This window comes from Engraulis encrasicolus, chromosome 22 (genome assembly GCF_034702125.1).
Source record: "Engraulis encrasicolus isolate BLACKSEA-1 chromosome 22, IST_EnEncr_1.0, whole genome shotgun sequence".
Lineage (NCBI taxonomy): Eukaryota > Metazoa > Chordata > Actinopteri > Clupeiformes > Engraulidae > Engraulis > Engraulis encrasicolus.
This window is the reverse complement of record NC_085878.1, coordinates 48175041-48195748: the sequence shown is the minus strand read 5'-3', so window position 1 is coordinate 48195748 and position 20708 is coordinate 48175041. Positions and strand designations below refer to the sequence as shown.

The 20708-nt window shown below is 43.6% G+C and overlaps 1 long non-coding RNA gene across 1 annotated transcript; it reads right to left on the bottom strand.

Annotated features, from left to right (window-relative positions):
- Nucleotides 1–3726: 3726 nt before the first annotated feature.
- On the bottom strand, nt 3727–4777 carry LOC134438787 (uncharacterized). The gene is made up of 3 exons (XR_010032659.1): nt 4625–4777; nt 4470–4549; nt 3727–4346 (listed from the first exon to the last, which is right to left on the bottom strand). It is a non-coding gene; the product is annotated as an uncharacterized LOC134438787 (long non-coding RNA).
- Nucleotides 4778–20708: the final 15931 nt, after the last annotated feature.

The window sequence follows — 20708 nt, the reverse complement described above, 5'->3', positions numbered from 1 at the left end:
GCCCACACACACTCTCAAACACGCCACTGCTACTGCTGGCGGTGGAGCCCATGATCCAGACCATGTACCGTCCCAGACCACAACCGGGTGCAGTGCCCCCAGCTGATCATGGGTGAGCACTGCACTGAACGCCTTCCTCTGCACTCCAGCGACACTGCCTCACGCCTGCACAGTAAGGCATTCCACTGACCCTGTTGGCCACCCACCCCAAGGAAGCAGAAGGAACCGTGGACCCAACCGCCACTCAAAACGCCCAGCCAGGACATCAGGACCAGCCCCCCGGGTGACTACGTCCTCCATGTCCACAGTACTCAGAGTTCACCACCAATCTCAGATGTGAGCGGAGACCAATTTCTCCAAGAAGAGGAAAGAAATGTGCCTCGGCCAGAACTTGATGGGAGACAGAGTGAAAGAACAAACACCAGAAGAGATCTGTTAAGCCAAGCTTCTACTCTACTCTACCCTACTCTACCCTACCCTACACGCAGTCAAGCTCCAGCCATGGTGTCGTTGTGAGGATGGTTGAGGCCAAGGCCAAGCTGAACACTCTTGACCACAATGGTGAATGTGTCAAGGGCGAAGATGTGCATAGCACTGCTTGCAGCACGGATGAAGAACTACTTCCACAAGCAATGCAGAATAAAGATCAAGAAGTGGCATCACCTCCTTGTAGACAGCCAGAACATGTCAGGTGCAATAAAACGTGAAAGTTAAGGATCCGGAGCAGCACTGACAGATTGGTGATGGATGGAATTCCAGGTGCAGTGAATGTGGAAGACAACACTAGGTCAGTCCTGAAGACCTAACTGAAAGCTCCAAGTGGCAGAGCGGTGCACAGTTCCTTCAGTGGCCAAGGAAGTCAATAAAAGACGTTGCTAAGCAAGCAAGAGACCGTCACTGAAATGCAGAAGAAAACACTCAATGCAGTACTCACCCGAAGTCAGCTGAAGGCACAACACCCAATTGCAGTACAGAACAATGCTCAGTCCAAGGCTAGAACTCCACCACCAGCAGTACACACATGGACCACACACATTCTATACACACACACACAAACCATTTGCACTGGCCCACACACTCTCTTAAACACAAACACGCTTTGCAATGACATAAACCCAAAATAAAAAGCTGCAGTGTTCACACACACGTTTTTTTATCATTACAGTTGATTATCGTGTATGTCCAAGTTGACTGTTCTAGGTCACCCCTGTCATGAGTGTAGATTATGAGTCCTCCCTCCCTCCACTGGCACGTGACACTATGTGTATTTATGCCTTTGTCTATGTCAGTGCTGTTAGTCTGAATGTTAGTGGCTCTGTGACCCCCGTAGCACTGATGTGCAAGGGCTGTCTTGATTGTGTTAGTTGGTTTGTTCGTAGGTCGTAGGAGGGCTGGGTTGCTGGGAGGAGGAGAGCTGGGTGGCTGGTAGGGGGCTACCATAACAATTCTGGATGACCCCTGCTTCCCCTGGCTTGGTGGCAGGCTTACGGTATAGGGCCTCGGTCTTGAGCTTGATGGGGTCCCCGCAGATGCCTTGCTCCAGAGGTCGGCTGCCTTTCAGGGTGGCTACCCTCTCGGCCAGGCTACAAATGCCGGGGAAGAGCTTGAAGTTGTACATGACGACGCCCAGAGCACCACAGATTATGGGACCTGCCAAGAACACCTGCATGAGGAGGGAAGAACAGAGACCATATTATAGTTACATGTGAGCTGCAGAGACATTGGAGCAAGACAGAACAATCTTAAGACATGCAGTGCATGACACGTTTTGCAAAACACCAATACACAGTGCATCAAGAAGTATTCAATTAAATTAGGCATTACATTAACAGTGCAGATCACATCCATCTATATATGACCTGAAATGGTTTACAAACAATGGGAGCATGTAGAGTAGAGTGAAATGTATTGATCCCGAAAGAAAAAAAAATCAGGTGCCTAGCACCATACACACATACAAATTAATTTACACATATTGAACATTCACCTATTTTTAATGTATATATTTGTCTTGCCCAGTGGTTCATGAAGTTCCTCTTGAACATAGCAGGGTGAAGTATCAGCTCCAGTGTAGAACATCTGAAACAAACAAAGTGTTCAGAGTTGAGTATTAGCTTTAAAGGGACACTGTGTGAGATTTTTAGTTGTTCATATCCAGAATTCATGCTGCCCATTCACTAATGTTACCTTTTGTTACCTAATGTTACCTTTTTCATGAATACTTACCACCAGCATCAAATTCTAAGTATTCATTATGACTGGAAAAATTCATACATGAAAAAGGGGATCTTCTCCATGGTCCGCCATTTTGAATTTCCAAAAATAGCCATTTTTAGCTGCAAAAATGACTGCACTTGGACCATATTAGAAAATATTTGTTTAATATTTATTAAACTTTCACGTAAAGAAATAGGCAATAGGCAGCCCAATTAATGTAAAAAAGTAAGGAAGCAAGATACTGTTGCAGCCTGGGTGTGTAGAGAAATAAGCATGTGTGTGGACCCAAATAGAACAGTTCAAGGAGCATGCCGTCCCCCTATTTTTAACTGTGGATGCAGGAGGAAGCTCTCTGAATACTCTGAAAGGGATGTTTGGGTGCTAACCCGGAATGTATTTAAAAAAAACCATAAAACCACAGCTGTCTAAATCACAGTAGAATTAAATGTGCACCTCAACTCTCCCGTTTCCACCAGATCGGTCCATCAAGCGCTCCACAGGGTCAATACGCACGGCCGGTCACCCAAGCAACCCTTTCAGACAGTTTCCTCTTGCGTCCACAGTTAATCCTGAGAGAGAGAGAGAGAGAGAGAGAGAGAGAGAGAGAGAGAGAGAGAGAGAGAGAGAGAGAGAGAGAGAGAGAGAGAGAGAGAGAGAGAGATCAAAATAGATCTTTTGGTTTTCTCCGTATTCATCTGACAATCAAACACTAACAGTACAGTCTTTAAGGGTATTCTCTTAAGTTAAAAACATTAATGTTAACATAAATGTTACATTGGCTTTTTACTTACCACAGCCAGAAACGATGGAGGCTGTCAATCAAAGCAAGCCCGTGCCCAGGCATGGACCACTGCAACACCTCCCACTCGATCTTGGCATGGCGCGACATGGGAAGATCGCATCCATCAGGAGAGCTGGTTTCTGATAACTTGTTCCTCTACTGGGAGGAGGACGTTGAGCTGTCGTACATACCGATACAGTTTGGTACCTTGTGGGTCGCCAGGACTTTTGGTTTGCATATGTAACCGGGGTAACTATGACCCCGGTTGACCTTGGTTGACCTTGTAGCACGACCACGCCACCCCGAAGGGAAAATTGTAAATACCACCAACTGACCACTCTAGTTGGTTTCACCCCTGACACAGAATATGCACTTAATAGCACACAGGTTCGTACAATGAATAAAGGCAGCAGAGACACAATGCTCAAGTTCAAATGGTTGGATATTTATTTATAGAGTAATGCTGGAAGAGGAAGACGAGGCTGGAAGGCAATTTGATTAGTGCAAAATATATATTTTTATTACAATTTATTCTCAGCATCAATCATTGATATAAACAAGTGTGGTTACTCTCTACTACTTAAAATGACTATGTGTGTGCAATTTAGCTTAGGCTTACTGTTGTGTTGAGGCCTATCAACAGGGTGGTCTGACCGCCAGAGAAGAGAACCCAAGTTAACACCCGAGACCTGTGGTGAAAAATACTCACACTCGCACACACACACACGGCAAGTCGTATCCACACGCACTGCAAACGAGGGTGCACTAAGCGCACGGTTAAAGGGTGAACACTACAAAACTAGCCCACTAAGCATGCAGTGAACTAAAGACAGTCGGGCTGACAGGGAAAACCCAGAAACCCCGCACTCCAGTGGACCGGGACCACACCTGCGACAGGACAACAACAGCGACAGTTAACGAGCTATAAGTGTTGGACAAGGCACATTACAGTTGGTTTAAAACAAAAAGAAAACACAAGACCTCATGAGCGCAACCAGCACACATACCCAAGGGTAAGCTATACAGTCCAAATCTGTTCCCAAGCGCCCCCACACACTAGAAACAGAAGCTACCAGAGCGTTACTCTGCGGGGGACGTGCGCATCAGAAACAAAAGAAAACAAACAGAATGTGGACAAGTCATAACCTTAATAATAAACAAAAAGTGGCAAAACAGCAGCGGCACGAAGCGGCACGAGTCTTCCCTATAAAAACAAAGTCATGATTAGACCGAGGCTTCTTTAAGTTAAAATGGTTACTTGCTCCATCATTAATATCTTTATTACCTTGCCTCCGGAATACCAAGACTAAATCAGTTTCGTTCGGTCATCACACCATGTCGCACCCTCCTGTTAAGGAACGCCAACAATATTAAAATTAAGACAAGCGACAGGAATAAAAGAGTAGAGAGAGGACAGGAATGAGAGAGAGAGAGAGAGAGAGAGAGAGAGAGAGATAGACTCAAAACACACCTGAACCCGAATGCTGCTCAGTCGTCAACACGATAGCCCGCAGCGCATACGCAAGGACCTCACCAGCCAGCCACAGATGCCTACCGAATCATAAGATCAGTGGTTAAAAAGTTACTCTTTAAAACATACAAGGTGCATAGAGAGACTGCGCTTACCTGCCGGCAACCCACGGCACAGTCAAAAGGAAACGTAGTGAAAGTCAGGCCATACACGACAGGAAAGCAAGCTGCTTTTAAGCAGTCGCTGTAATTAAGGTAATTGGCTGAATGCAGGTGCGCTGCGCTGCGGAAATACCGTGCCGACTTCGTAGGCGGGGCACTCGGCTACACTTAGGAATCCAGGCAAGTAAATCTTCGGAATCTTGTGAAGATAAATAAACAAATGTCAACGTGTTGTGAATTGGTGATATATTAGCCTACACATGTTATAGCCTAAATTCCTAGATATAAACCCTAATATTACTGTATGCCCTATAGCCTACATACCGTTATTTGCCCTAAGCAATGACAAGCTCGGGTCCATGTTCTCATCCGGCCTCTGGCTCAGTGGCCCACTCCCGTATAGCCTATGGCGTCCATCTCCTCGTACCACCTCCACTGCCGTCTGTCGGAGCCACTGGAGTTGTTGTGGTCCTTTGTCCTGCGATAGTCGAATTTCAGCTTCTTCAACTTCTCTCTGACCTGGTGTAATGTTCTAGTGGAGCAGTGTGTTGCTAGGTGCTGGACCGCCTCCGCAAACACCTTTCCATTCCTAACCACTTCCTAAGCTTTCTGAATCCTTTCTTCTTTTAGGAAGCTCAAGAATACATGCACGTCAGCATCGGTCCATGGGGCAACTGGATTTCTTCTCACTTCCCGTTTGAGGAGATGAGCTGGATTGCTGGGAGGAGAATACTTGTGTTGTTGGAAGCAGGGGGCTACTATAATAAGTCTGATTGGACCCTACTTCTCCTGGCTTGGTGGCCGCCTTACAGTATAGGGCCTGGGTCTTGAGCTCCCCACAAGGGTCCTGCTCCAGAGGCCGGCTGCGTTTAAAGGGGCTACCCTCTCGGCCAGGCCACACATGCGGGGAAGAGCCTGAAGTCGTACATGAAGGCGCCCATAGCGCCACAGATCATGGGACCAACCCAGGGTATCTGCAGGAGGAGGGATGAACAGAAACCATTATTACAGTTACATGTAAGCTGCAGAGACATCAGTGCAAGATGGCGCATTCTGCAAAATATCAATACACAATGTAATAACTAATTTAATTGATTTCTTCTTGACACACTAACAGTGCAGACCACATAATTCTATATCTGACCTGAAAGTTGTTTACAAACGATGGAAGGGTATGTGCACATTTTTAATATATAATTTGTATATATTTTTTCTTACCTAGTTGTTCATGAAATTCCTCTTGGACAGAGCAGGGGTGAAGGTTCTGTCAGGGTTCATTTCAGCTCCACTGTGGAACATCTGAAACAAACATGGTGTTCATAGTTGAGTATTAGCTTTAATGTAAAACAAAGTAAGGAAGCAAGATATTGTTGCGGAATGAATCTGTAGAGAAATAAGCACGTGTTTGTGTGGACCCCAATAGAACAGTTCAAGGGTGAGGGCAAGTTCGCGCATTGAAAAAGTATTTGATCCCTTGTTGAATTTGTTGGTTTGTCAAATGATAAATGGTAGGTCCATTCTAACACAGAATGTCTAAGTTATAGACTGATCATATCAAAAAGAAAATTCAGAAAATAACATTAAAGAATAGATTAATTACATTCGTCTTTGTATTTCATTGAGGGAAAATAAGTATTTGACCCCTCTAGCCAAAGTACTAGTTGGAAAAACTCTTGCTCTCTAGGACAGAGGTCAGACTTTTTTTTAGTTCATGACAATGGTTGTGCACACATCAGAAGGGAATTTTGTCCAATTTTCTTCACAGATCATCTCTAAATCTTTAAGATTTAGTGGCTGTGGCTTGGCAAATGGGTGCACGAGTTCCCTCAATACAATTACTATAGGGTGCATTTCTAGAGACTGTCTAGGGCCTCTAGGCCACTTCACAGGGGTGGGGAACCTTTTTCATTCGAGGGGCCACTTCAAATTACTCTGAGAGCCGTAAAAGTCCTCCGAGGGCCGTACTATGAACTCAAACCAAGATTTCCCCCTCCACTTTAGGCCTATATTAAGGCGAATAAAACAGCCTCAAGGGCCGCAAATGGCCCTCCAGACATAGTTTCCCCACCCCTGCCACTTCATGACATTACTATAGGGTGCATGTCTGGAGAGTTGAAGGAGAGGATTGTGCACATCCCAGGGAAAGGTGCAGGACGAAGGTCAACTGTAGTTTTCAGAGTGAGGAGTCCGCACACTTAGAATCCTTTTTGTTGTTTGTGTCATGAAAAAATAAAACAACAAAAAGTATTCTAAGTGTGCGGACTCCTCACCTCACTCTGAAAACTGCATGTCTGGAGACTCATGACCTTAATGTGCTTCCCATAGAGATAAAACATTAGACTAGAGATGACCCAAATCCTTTTTCACATTTTTCACAACGATCCTGGCAGCCATTATTTGGAGGTAGACCTGAGAAATGTAAATGAATGGAGAAGGTGGCTCATTGCTGTCAAAAATTGCTTACAAATGTGAAAATTCCCATCAACACCCTATACAAGGACAATGGTTGAAGTGTGTTGCTAAATATCTACATAATTAACAAACAGATCTCAAAATGCATGTTATCGACTCATATGATTTAAGTAGATATTTAGCCTGACGTTTCAAATCTGGTCATTGATTAATGTGTCACTTCATATTCACACAATTCTAGTCCAGTTTTGGACAGAGGTGGGAGTGTTCTCCATTGATTTGCATTGGCTGAAGGTACCTACAAAAGATGGAGGCTGCACTTGCCATTTTCCAGTGCTGTCCCAAATTGCCGGTGACCTTTAGTCTACATGTACAGTATATACCTCTATGGTGCTTCCACTTGAGCCACCCCTTTGTTGCTTTGGCTGTATGTGGTGGCTTATTGTCTTCCATGGCACACCTTCCGTCTACTGGTGGAGGGAAGGAAAGGATGTTTGCACTGAGGATTTCATGATGCACGTTTCCCTTCATCTTATTGTTGACACTTTGAAGTTGTGCTGTGCCGTAATGTTTCCACTTCCATGCATAATGGTGAGGAGGGTGTTCTTGGGATCATAGGCAGTAAGGCTCTTCCTCCAAACAGTGTGTTCATGCCAAACAGTTTGATGTTGGTTTCATCTGACTACGGCATCTCATAATAATATCCTAGATCAGTCTGATGTTCATTGGCAAACCTCAGGTGGCCATGCATCTCAAGCAAAGTTACCATATGTGTACTGCAGAATAATAATCATCTGTGCCAAGTGCTACCAATAGTTTTCCTAAGTGGCTGAGATAGCAGTGGTAGAGGTCCCAGTTGCTTTGTTTGATGTTATTTTCTACATTTTCTTTTAGATAATCTGTCTCTCCGTGTTAGAATACACCTACAATTAAAATCAGACTATTCATGTCTATTAGTACGCAAACCAACAAAATCAGCAAGCGATGAAATGCTTACTGTACCTGGTGACTCAGTCCAGCGTTGTCCCCCTATTTTGATGCACCCATTTATATGCTATTAGAAAGAGGGAGCAATGCGAGTGTGTGTGTGAGACTCACCATCATGGGGTTTGCCACGGTGACAGAAGCCAATGGCCATGGGAGCTGAACCCATGCATCCATTTTCCTCCCCTCATCCATCACAGAGAAGATGCAGATGATCAGCTGCATGATCAGGAAGACCTCCACCGTGGTGGCCATGGCCATGCCAAGCTGGAGCTATAGACAGAGCGAGTGAGCAACAGAGAGATTTATCTGACAACAATGTGACACTGAAAGTACAGTATTTAAGGGTATCGTCTTAGGTTAAAAACATTAACATAAATGTAACATTTACTTTTTACTCACACCACGCAACGAGGAACGATGGATTCTGACTGGGTCACGCTTCCCCTGGCTGAGCAGCAGGCGTATAGGACCTGGGTGTTGAGGTTGATGGCTCACCGCAGATGTCCTGCTGGTTAAGAGTTGAATATTAGCTTGAATGTAAAAAAGTTCAAGAGAGAGAGCAGGCTGCACACAGAAAAAAACAGTAAGGTCAAACACAAGGAGTTTTTTTCCCTGAAAGCAGAGTAGAGCAGGCGTTTCAGGGTTCTGCCTTCATCAGTGCAGGTGAGCGCACACAGCACAGATGAATGTAAAACCCTGAAACGTATGCTCTACTCCAGTGTTTCCCAACCTTTTTTGTCCTGCTTACCCCCTAAGCAATTTTGTCATATGATGAGTACCCCTTCACTCATGCTCTATATATTTTCCTCTATCCCAATGTGACAACACTCCATATATTTGTTATTATTACATTTTTCCAAGTACCCCCTGAGGTGTGCTCGCGTACCCCTAGTGGTACACGTACCCCTGGTTGGGAAACACTACTCTACTCTGCTCTGCTATAGAGTTGTGGACCCGAGTCACGTGACTTGGACTTGAGTCAAACGAGTCGTTAATATGATGACTTGACAAAATGTCAAAAGACTTCTGACTTGACTTGATCAATAGACTCGACTTGGACTTGGGCCTCATGACATTGCACAAAGACTTGCCCCTTCCCATGATGCTTCCTGAAATATTTTATCTATCCAGTTAAAGATTTCATATAGCAGACAGCGCAAGCTGCCTGCAGCAGCTACATTTCAATGTTCTGTCTTTGAATGGCCACAGCACTTCAGCATGAGATGCACATTTTAGCACAGTTTAGCTACACTTAACACTGTTGCCAACACATGCAGCACTTTGAGCATTCTTTATGTAGATAGACCAAAATAATTGCATGGTTGTCATTTTCAATAGGGTTTCATTTCTGGTCAGTTAGAATGTCCATACCAAAGCAAGAAAATTAGCAAGGTTTGAAATCCTTATTCTCACTGTGGGTCCTGGTGACTCAGTTTATAAACAAGTGCTTCAATGTTGGACTATAAGAGGGAGCAATGTGATTGTATGTGTGTAACTGTGTGATACTCACTCCCGTGAGGTGTGCCATGGTGACAGAAGCCGATGCGAGCAGAAGCAATCATGGAGAATATGCATATGCCCATGCTGATGCCAAGCTGGAGCTATACACGTGCACACACAGAGAGAGAGAGAGAGAGAGAGAGAGAGAGAGAGAGAGAGAGAGAGAGAGAGAGAGAGAGGCCATGAAATGAGAATCAGTTTAGATATTTAATAGATCAAAATAGATCTTTAGTCTTCATCTGTATTCATCTGACACCAATGTGACACTGAAAGAACAATATTTAAGGGCAATGTAAATGTTACATTGGCTTTTACTCACCCCACAAATCCAGTGCAGCGAGGACCTGTAGAAGCTGTCAATCAGCGGGTCTGTGCCCAGACACCACCTGACGTGACACTTCACACTCGGTCCTGGCATGGCGTAACACAGGAAGATCGCACCCATCAGGCTAACTGGTTTCTGGTAACTTGGACAAAGAGCTATCGCACCATCCCGATGCAGTGTGGTAACCTTGCAGGTCCTTGGACTTTTTGGTTTGCTTTAGAATCTTCACTTAAGCACATCCACTTGGAGGGAATTTCACATGGACATCCCAGACTATGCCTTTGGACTTGTCACATTGACCACTCTTGTAAGCTTGAATTACCCCTATAATGCATTTTGGTCGCTGAGCCACACTACATCTCCAATAGCAACATTTCTTCTTGCAGTGTGCCACTTGCTGAGGATGAACAGGTTCGGGCCTGTAAGTTGGGTCCAGGACTTCAGAACAGGCTGATTTGAGTTTTCATTTCTTAGTCTTTTGAGGGGGTAGGTGTTGTTGACCGTTTTGAAATCTCCACGGTCCTCTCCAAAGGCCCCAGCACACAACATGTGATGAGGGGGCACTGCCCCCATTCCCCCTCCCAACACTCAGGAATCCCAAAGCTGCTCCCCATGTCCATGCAACTGCCCTGACCAGCGGACCCAGACAGCCGAAGTGCCCTTCGTCCAACAGCTCCTGGACTGCTGCCACTGCTGGCGGAGCAGCCCCGGACCCAGACCACACACCGTTCCGAACTGAAACTGGGTGCCGTGGCCCTAGCTGAGCCCAGGCGAGCACTGCAGTGAATGCCCTCCTCTACACTCCGGCAGCACCGCCTCCCGTCTGCACAGTACCACCCACCCCAAGGAAGCAGAAGGAACCGCGGACCAGACCGCCACTCTGAACCCCCAGCCAATCCATCAGGACCAGCCCCCCGGGGACTATGCCCACAGTACCCAGAATTCACCACCAATCTCAGACATCAGTGGAGATCAACTTCAAGAAGAAGAAAGAAATGTGCTTCGGCCAGAACCAGACAAGTGAGAGAACCACTCGCCAGAAGAGAGCTGTTAAGCCAAGCCTCTACCTCCCTACTCTACTCTACTCTACTGGTACTGTGCTGTACCTCCGGTGGAGCTGTAGGCACGGTGTCATCATGAAGGTAGTTGAGGCCGAGGCCAAGGCCAAGCTGAACCCTCCTGACCACAAGGGTGACCCAGTCAAGGTGAAGATGTGCAGAGCAGTCTTTGCAGCACAGATGAAGTACTTCCAAAAGCACTGCCGAATCGAGGTCAAGAAGTGGCATCACCTTGTTGACAGCCAGACCATCTTGTGTGCCATACAGCATGAAAGTTATGGATGCCAAACCCTCAAAGGAAACAGAGTTGGCAAAATCCAGAGCAGCACTGACTGAGATTGGTGATGCATCCCAAGTGCTGTGAACATAGCAGATATCAGACCAGTCCTGAAGACCTAACTGAAGTTCCAAGTGGCAATGCGGTGTGCAGTTCCTTCAGTAGCCAACAAAAGTCAGTAAAAGACATTACTGCACAAGCAAGAGACAATGTCACTAGAAATGCAGAAGAAAACATTCACTGCAGTACTTTCCTGAAGTCAGCTGAAGGCCCAACACCAAACTGCAGTGCAGGACAACGCACTGTACAAGCCCAGAACTCCCCCACCCACAACAGCAGCAGTCCAAGAGCTATTGGACAAAAGGTGCTTCAGCAGTCTAAGACGGCTGGTCGGGACAGTTGCATGGACATAAAAAGTTGCTAAAAGGCTCCTGAATGTCAACAGGGGAGATTGAAGCAAAGTGGGAGGCAGAGCCTTTTTTCCTTCTTCAAGCTTTATCCTCCAGGCCCCTATGTGAAGTGTTTTCTGTCTTTGTTGGGTTGTGGTGTGAATGGAGTCTTTGCATCTTGGTCACCGGCAGCAGGAGGTTTCCCACTGGTCAGCGGTGGTCCACTGGCAGACGGCTGGTGCAGCCTATGCACTGGCAGTCGTTTCCAATGGTGCTTTGGTTTTCCACTGTCAAGTGCACATCAGCACTGGGTTTTCCACTCTTGAAAGACAAGGACTGTGCACAGACACAGGATTCCATTCGTCTTGTCTTTTTACTGATTTCAGTGGTGTGAATGTTCTGAAGCAGCCGTTTTATCTTTGTTAGTTTTTTATGTGGTTGACCTCTGTGCATTTTCTCCAACTTTGTAAAAAGAATGGTGATTTCTGGCGGAGGGTTAGGGCACTAGATTCCACTCGAAGAATTTCCTTTTTGATTTTCCTCTTTTTATATAAGTGCAAAAGTTGGCACAAGGAAACAATTCAGGAGTTGTGGTTTTGTCTTTCCCTTAGGTGAAAACCCTGTAGGGAAACATGCAAACAGACAAAGAAAAGAAATTAGTTAGCACGTGTGCATTTTTGCACATTTCTGTATAACATGCAGGAAATGTGCAATCATGTCCACAATAGCCTAATTCAAAAATAAATTTGGTTAGGCCTATTCAATCTGGTTTGTAGTCTACCATTGCAAAGCCATCGTAATTTACGAGATTATAGGAAATAGCTAGAAATAAGACAATTCTATTTAATTAGCCTAACTGGAAATATCAATCTGACCATATACTAAAAATAAAATAGAGACTTAACGACAGTCCAAGCATCCGCTGCAAACTACCATTAGCCCCACTATACCCAAAATACATGCCCAACATTTACTGGAGAAAATGTAACTTGCTACAAAGCTTACGGGTTACTAGACTCACAAACATCGAAACTACCTAGATGCAGTAGCCTCTCAGATTTGCCCTCAGATTTGCCATGATGCTGCGCTGCATCGATCACCTTATGCCACGTATTGTCGCGCTGCGATAAATTGCTGCAGGAGGTAGCCTAGCCTAGAACTAGTGATTTGCCAACTTTAGCTACCACAGCGATTAGGTGTCTCACAGTGTACGTTAATCATCAATCGAGCAGAACGCGAGTCTGCGCCACGAGTTGGTCGCCATCTCCTTACAATCTCTTGCGCTATGGGTAGCCTATGGCCAAACATTCCGAAATGAATTAACACGCGCTTACCGGCTGCCTCGTTTCAGAAATCAAGTTTTAGGCCTACAGTAGCCTAACTTAAGTCGTCTTGGCCTGATCCACAGGCAAGCACAACAAAGTCGGTCTAGCTTCCATTCGTGTCTTCCAAACGGCCAAACTAGTTTAGAACGCCTAATTATACAACCTGCACTTCAGTTTGCCGCGCAAATCAAATCAGCTGACACGATACAGCTGACGGTGATCAACCGACTCCTGCCTTCATTAGGTCTAATTAGTTGACTCGCTTCTAATCAGTTCGCACTCACAAAATTACCACCCATTCTTTTGTCTATGATTTCTCCCGTGAATGTTCCCAGTGAGACCTAATAACTATATATAGGCCTAGGCCAATAGTATTTGTAGTAGGCCTATATTTTTATGTTTATATTTTTTATGTTTAGTTGTACTTTGTAGTTTATAGTTTTGTAGAAAACAAAATATTTGGGGGAAGCATTTTGACACAAAATTCGAATATATTTAATCACTTACATGAAATGCAATGCATTTCGAAATGTTTTTTTTTAATTAGATGTAGGCCTAGGCCTAATAGTACTACTGCCCATTCCTGCTAGGAAGTGTATGCTGTAGGACTAAATCTTGTCCATCCAGCTTGCAAGCTTTACTAATTTGTTGCCTTAGGGCGCCATCTTGTGGACAATGTGTGGTATTCAAGATACTGCCCATCCCTGATTATTATAATAGAGCAGTAGAAGTGTAAAACCTTTAAACAGGCCTACACTATTACACAGGAGGTGTTCCCGGGTCAGAGGGCTTATACATCAATATTTTCTCTACTCTTTGATACAACATTAAAAATAACCCATTAAAGTGAACCTCCAACCATCAAACCGTCAAGTTTAAGCACATCGTTTTAGCATCAGTATGAATACAAAGAGGAATAATTTAGTGGATTAGTTGGAAATGACTGAGCTGAGAAACTAACTGAGCAATGGTGTCATCCAGATCAAAGCTGTCATCTTTTGTTTCTTTTTAGAAGTTCATCAACTAGTTACAGTGTTAGAGGCGCTCCTAAAGTCACTTTGGCGCCCTCCATGGGCTATAATCTAGAAGAGGACGGTCTCTATGTGTTAACAAGACATTCTCATACATGTCCAGAAAGTCTATCCAGGTGTCTGGAGAAATGTCATTAGATGTATTTATTGTTGTTTATTTTGTCCAAAGGGCTTTTGTGGCTTAATTGTTTACAGGGCAGTCATGAGTATGACAGGAAGAGAGTGGGAGAGAGAGATGGGGCAGGGATGGCAAAGCCCCTAGGCCGGATTTAAACCTGTGTCACCATGGGCATGCAAGCCCATTTATTAGCGCGCAGCGCCACACATTTCTCATATTTTGCCAAGGGTGTGGATCAGAATGACAAAGAAAATAGCACTGAAGTCTGTCATTTCCATGGCTACATTGCTGTGTTTTAAGTTAAATTGATCATGGACATAGTACAGCATGTGGATATACACAGTCACTCTAGTACATTGGTTCTCAACCTTTTTGAACAAACGCCCCCTCGACAATAGGCTGATGCCCCCCAATGGCAACTGAGAATCCCTCCTCTCAGGTCTCCTTCTGCCCCCTATGCCTCATAAGGCTCTCATGTTGTGCAGGTTCATAAACAGGGCAGTGGCAGAACAATTGCACACAGGGCCCAAGGGCAAAACACTGATAGGGCCCCCCATATGGCCTGCCATGGTCACAATAGGGCCCCCAACAACAATACGAGAGGGCCCTGGGACCGGGGGCAAAAGCCCTGCTCCAGCCTCAACACTCCTGACGGTAACAACAACGTTGTCCCTTTCAACTGCATTTTTAAATATCCATACACACCAACTCATATCCTTTCAGATGATAATGCATGTTTTTTAATACCATAGTACAGCATAATTATGATACAGTCTACATGCAGATATGTATTTGTACATCAAATAAAACATGTATTATTAGCACATTAGTAGTAGTAGTAATAGTAATAGTAGTAGTAGTAGTAGTAGTAGTAGTAGTAGTACAGTTGTAGACATAGTAGTAGTAGTAGTAGGCCTAGTAGTAGTAGTAGTTAGTGCCACCACTATAGTTCTGTCAGATCCACTCTAGTCAAAAATGAGACGAGAAACAGAGATACATTTCAGAAGCTTTATTTCTGATTGCACATTTTGTGTTTGGCGGTATGGCTCTGTTCGGAGGAAGCTCCCCGGCTTCTCCATGAGCTCCATGGAAGCCAAGACAGGGAACAGCAGCATCCTCAGGTGGAGTGCCTTCCATTTAGCTGGAAAGGCAACATACCCCCTAGAACAGAGCAAGCAACAATGACAATGTTTGGCAATGATCTGAAGTCTGGTGGAGCAGGGGAGGTGGTGGGTGCAAAACAAGTAGCAAAAACCAAAGACAGGAAAACTAATTTGGTAGTTTAAATAAAGCGTGCCAAAGGCCAGCATCCAATTGCGAGCAGCAGCTGATTAAGTAAAGCGCAGCTGATTCGTGGACAGCTGTAGGGGTTAGGTCGGCGTCAACCAATAGGCAAAAGGGAGCGTTGACTACGTGGTCTGCCAGAACTAACGCAGGTTGCTCGATTTACTGCTAGGCTACTACTCATCATCATCATCATAGTAGGCCTAATTACATAATCACCATCATTGTTATCATCAACGCAACAAATAGAAGTAAGCCTCTCCATTTCATCACACCCATACACACACTCGTCTCTTTATGAGTTTAATGGGAGAGGCCGTTGCCATAGCAAAAGACCTGCACAACAAAATATCACACAAAATGGATCACACCCACACGCATGAACTCACGCACACACATGCACACACACACAAAGCAATACATCAACATTCTGCATATTTATTGAAAATAAATGATCAAAATATATCAAAATGCATGTTCTTGCCGTTCTAAACACAGGTGCAACTAAGCCAATGTGATGAATTTAGTAACATGGTTAAAATAGAATAGGCCTCCTCAACAAAATGTAAATATGGATTGCAAAAACGACATGGTCCTCTGATCAATCCCTTACTATATAGGCCTGCAGCTTTCCCCATGTTCAGTGTGCCACCAGCTGGTCATAAGCTGCCATTACAGGAATAACAAACTGTCAAAGTAGAAAACACTGGCTTTTTGCCTTCTTCCAATGCAATCTTAATTGCAGGTCCAGTAGAGTTTGTAACAGAACAAATAATATACATTCCGTTTTGTGCCATATTCTGAAACAAGTAAAGAATGAACTCTCATCTTTCTCTATCTCTGTCTCCATTTATTTCTACATTTATTTCTTTTTTAACACAGCATTGAATAGGCATGTCAGGTATGGATGCACTTTAATGCTGTTACCACCCACTTAGGCACCACCTTACGGCACACAAGGGTAGGCTATATTTTAAAGAGAGGCTGAAATTAATGAAACATTAAACACTGAATTAAATAACAAATTGTTATTTTATATTATAGTATATTGTGTATTATTTACATTACTGTCTTCTCTCTAGCACAAGGAAGTGTGGAAGTGTTAAAATAACATTTCCCCCTTTCCTCCACCTCTTATTTGCATCTCAGCTCAAGAATGTTTGTACTCACACTAGAGTTATTTATTAATTGAGAGTGAAACCTGTTTGACTGCCCAAGAATGGCATTGAGGATGACAACGTTTACCTTTACCAAAGGAGAATTACAACACTTCCTCTACATTTTCCTGTTTGTGTGGTCACTTTGGTGGCACATTTGCATCCAGTAGGCCAGTAGCAGCAAATGTCACCAACCACATGATCAAGGTCACAAGGAAGCCCTGAGAAGCATATTGAGTTCATCTTTGATTCTGAGAGTGCCGATTTTAAGTTTTACAACTGTTCCTTACACACTGCAATCAGGTCATATCACTTCTTAAAGTAGGCCTAGAAAACAGCAATTTCAGCTCTGAAATGGTCAGTCTCTCATAGAAAAGTCATAGAGTTTGCCTTTTTAAAGACAAAATGTGTTTTTTCCCCCCGATAAAACAATACTGTTCGAAGCAGCAAGTGGTTTCTTCAAGACCTCAACTTGCACATTTTGCAACAAAAAATGAAAAGCTTTTTTGGTGATTTTTGTTTTAGTTTTTCGCTGACAAATGTGACTCTGGGATTGAAATCCAATCACAAAGGTAAAATGATGTTCTTACTGTGCTGGGATTGTGTTACTGCACATGTCCTTACTAAGTTATATGCTGCCAGGCAGTCAGTAAGCATACCACAATGTGCATGCTGTTGCATATTTGGTAAAATAAAGATCAGCAAACTTTACGCTTTAACTTTAAATTAAATAAAAGACAGCATAATAGAATTTTGAATGAGCAAAAAATACAAACGTTGCAAACCAACATTCAAGGGGTTGGCTTTGCCACTGGCTGTCCTGTACATCAAAACCACTGCATGATTAGGGCTGCTCCTTCCTTCATCTGTTCATTTTGTGTCCAACACACTGGCTCACTTATCAGTTCAAGGAAGTCACGCTGAATAGAGAGGAATATGGAGGAGTACCTAAATCAGTCCAGCTCAAACATCACTAGCATTGCCATGAGGAAAAAGATCAGCACTGGATTGTTAGGAGTCTGTTTTCTTCTGGGTCTCCCTGCAAATATCTTTGTGGTGGTGTTCATCCTTCGCCACTTTAAGAAAGACAACTTCACCATCCATCTGATGTTCAATCTGGCCGTCTCAGACATCTTGCGTTTGATCACCATACCGTTGTGGATGTACAACATTAACATGGACTGGGCATTGGGTCGTACTCTTTGCAAACTCCTTTACCTCTTTGTGTTCACTAGTGGGTACTCTGGCGTGTTGACTGTGACTCTGATGAGTGTTCAGAGGTATCTGCTGGTTCTGCATCGACGCCACTGGAACAAGCTGGGAAGGAGAGGGGAAGGGGCTCTGCTTTGCTGCCTCTGGACTATTGCTCTGATTCTCTCCAGCTCTGCTACTGTTAAAGCAGATATTTCAACAGGCAAACATTTTGTCTGTCAGAGGACCTTTGATCAAGAGACTCTGGTCATTCTTCTGTGTGAAACGCTTCTGGGGTTCGTCCTTCCCTTTTCTGTCCTAGTGGGCTCCTACCTCTGCCTCCACAAGAGGGTCAGCCAGACTCCCTTCTTCAGCAACCCAAGACTGGCCAAGTTGGTCATTGCCATTATAGTAACATTTATGGTACTGTGGATCCCTTTCCACATGTTGAACCTTGTGAAGATTCTTGATATTGCTCTGGAGTCAAGCAATCCAACTGTATCGAAAAAACTTGACAGCATTTGGGACGCAAGTCATGATGTGGCTAAAACGTTGACAATTTTTAATAGCTGTGTAAATCCAATTTTATATGCTTGTGCATCTCGACGACTTGTCTTGAACAGTTGACATGTCTTTACTTAGCATTTCAATATGTAGTGTGACTACTGATCATGAACTTACATAGTGGTTCACTCACTTTTGTTACCAGAGGTTGAGACATGACTGTATTTTGAGAGCAATAAATTAAAACAGTTATCATTATATACTAACTACTTTTCCTTGTGACATGGTTTAATTTCTTTACTGTTGTCCCAGGCCTACTTTCAAATCTGCAGAAATTTGAGAGGTCTAAGCCTACTCGCTTTTGTGATGCACTGTTTGAATTAGCCTAAGCAATAATGCAACTGTAATTAGCAACACTTACAACAACAAAATGTGTAATTTATTTAGTTACTTCTAAAAAGAACGACATGATTTTTTAAAAATCTCTGGTTTTGTTATCATATCATAACTTGCAAGCAGAACACATACTGCTGTGTGTATGGGTGCGCACAATGGGCTTTTGTAGTGATTTTATTTGCAGTGGTTTTGTTTCAGTTCAAATTTGTGAGCAATGGCGCAGTTGCTGTTGTCCCACTGTTGTGTCTGAAAAAACTTTTCCGATGGGTTAATGAAAGTAGGCTAGGCTGATCAAAAAGAAATCAGACGTCGTTGGTTAAATTAGGTTAGTTAGTAGTAGGCCTAATAAACTAGTACCAGTAATTGAAGAGTCATTATCATTATAAAGTACCTTTGAAGGTCCCAGCCATAACCACACATTTATTTTAAAATGTATGTAAAATGAGGATGCTCTGAGCTATCATTTCAAATGTATAACCCTTAAGACATATATCTATACTAAATTTACCATCTTGGGGCAAATGAAAAATATTTTTGATAGATTCAAGATTCAAGATTCAAGATTTGTTTATTACGTCTTATTATAGGTTTGCTGCCTATAAAGAGTAAAAGTTGTTGTATTTTTTTGTGTCCTCAAAAAAGATTAAAATATAGCTGCAAGCAGCAATGCGGGGCCACGCAGTAAACTTGCCCAAGTTGCAGGTCATTCTGACAAAAAATGTGGGACAAGTAGCATTTTATTGAATTTTACAAAATTCAAAATGGCGGATTTTCTCCTCTGGGTTGACATGACATCATATAGTGCGTTGGATTCGGCTTGGCCCAAGGATTCTAGTGATGGTAATATATTTTACATCGGGCATATGGTTTAAAAGCTACAGGCAAAAATGTAGCTAATATTTTGACCTGTTGGTGGCGCTATAGAGTTTGAGCTGGCGATCTGATTTTTCTTGTGGGTGGTCATGAGATGGACTACTATGTGTGTAAAGAATCGTAGCTGAAACCGACAAAGGGTTGCTGAGGTATGACCTCACTTCCTGTTTTGGCACTTATACAACAATTTTGATTGGCTGTCATGGCTAAACAATAAAAGTTATCCAATATTCCTTGAGACCCCTTATGAAGCTCAGTACAGAGATACGATATACCGAATTTCGGGCGAAATGGTCAAAAATTATGGGAGAAGTAGCATTTTTATTGAATTTCACAAAATTCAAAATGGCGGGGAAACTATCCAGGCAGAAAATATGGTGCATTGGATTCGTCTTGTCCCAAGGATTCCAGGGATACCAAGTTTATGAAAATTGGCCCAGCGGTTCAAAAGTTACAAGCAGAAATGTACCTGCAACTTTGACCAGCTGGTGGCGCTAGAGCGTTGGGGCTGGGGTCCTATAAATTGCTGTGGGTAATGCTGAGACTGGCCCGAATGTGTGAGCCGATTTACAGCATTTTCCTACCTACGGTTCTATGGGCTGCCATAGACTTGCTAAGGAGAGGAAAGATGTCTACGTAATAATAAGAATACCAGCTAATACATTAGGGGCCTTCGCCAGCTTCGCTGCTTGGTCCTTAACACTAGAACTACCAGGATTTTTCTGCCTACCTAGAAGTACCAGAGAGGGGTCATTTGACCCGGCGGCTTTTACCTAATACACTAATCACTCATTTTGTTATGGTAATGAGGCTGTTAGGGGCCGTGTGTGGGGTGAGGGGTGAGGGGGTCACACCTTACAGTGCTAGCAGCCAAGACAAACAGGGACAGACAGCTTCTTCCCAAGGGCTGTCAGCCTCCAAAATCACCACAGGTAAATAGCAACTTGCATGAAGATATCAGCAGCAAAGACAGATAGCACAGTTTGGCGGACAGTGTGTTACAGTTTTTCTCCATTGGTTTGGCTCATTTCATGAAACTGAGATGTCATTCTCAAAACATGGACAAATCCCAAAACTAATTTTCAGTTCCTCCAGAATGGATTTATCATTGCTTTCATCAAATTTCAAATGCTTTTGTAAATGTCTCAATCATTTAGTTCATCCTTGCAAATGGCTATGTACAAGTATCCTACAGTTAACACAATCAGCTTACATTTAGTGGTAGTAGTATTTTCAAATGAATGTACCTCG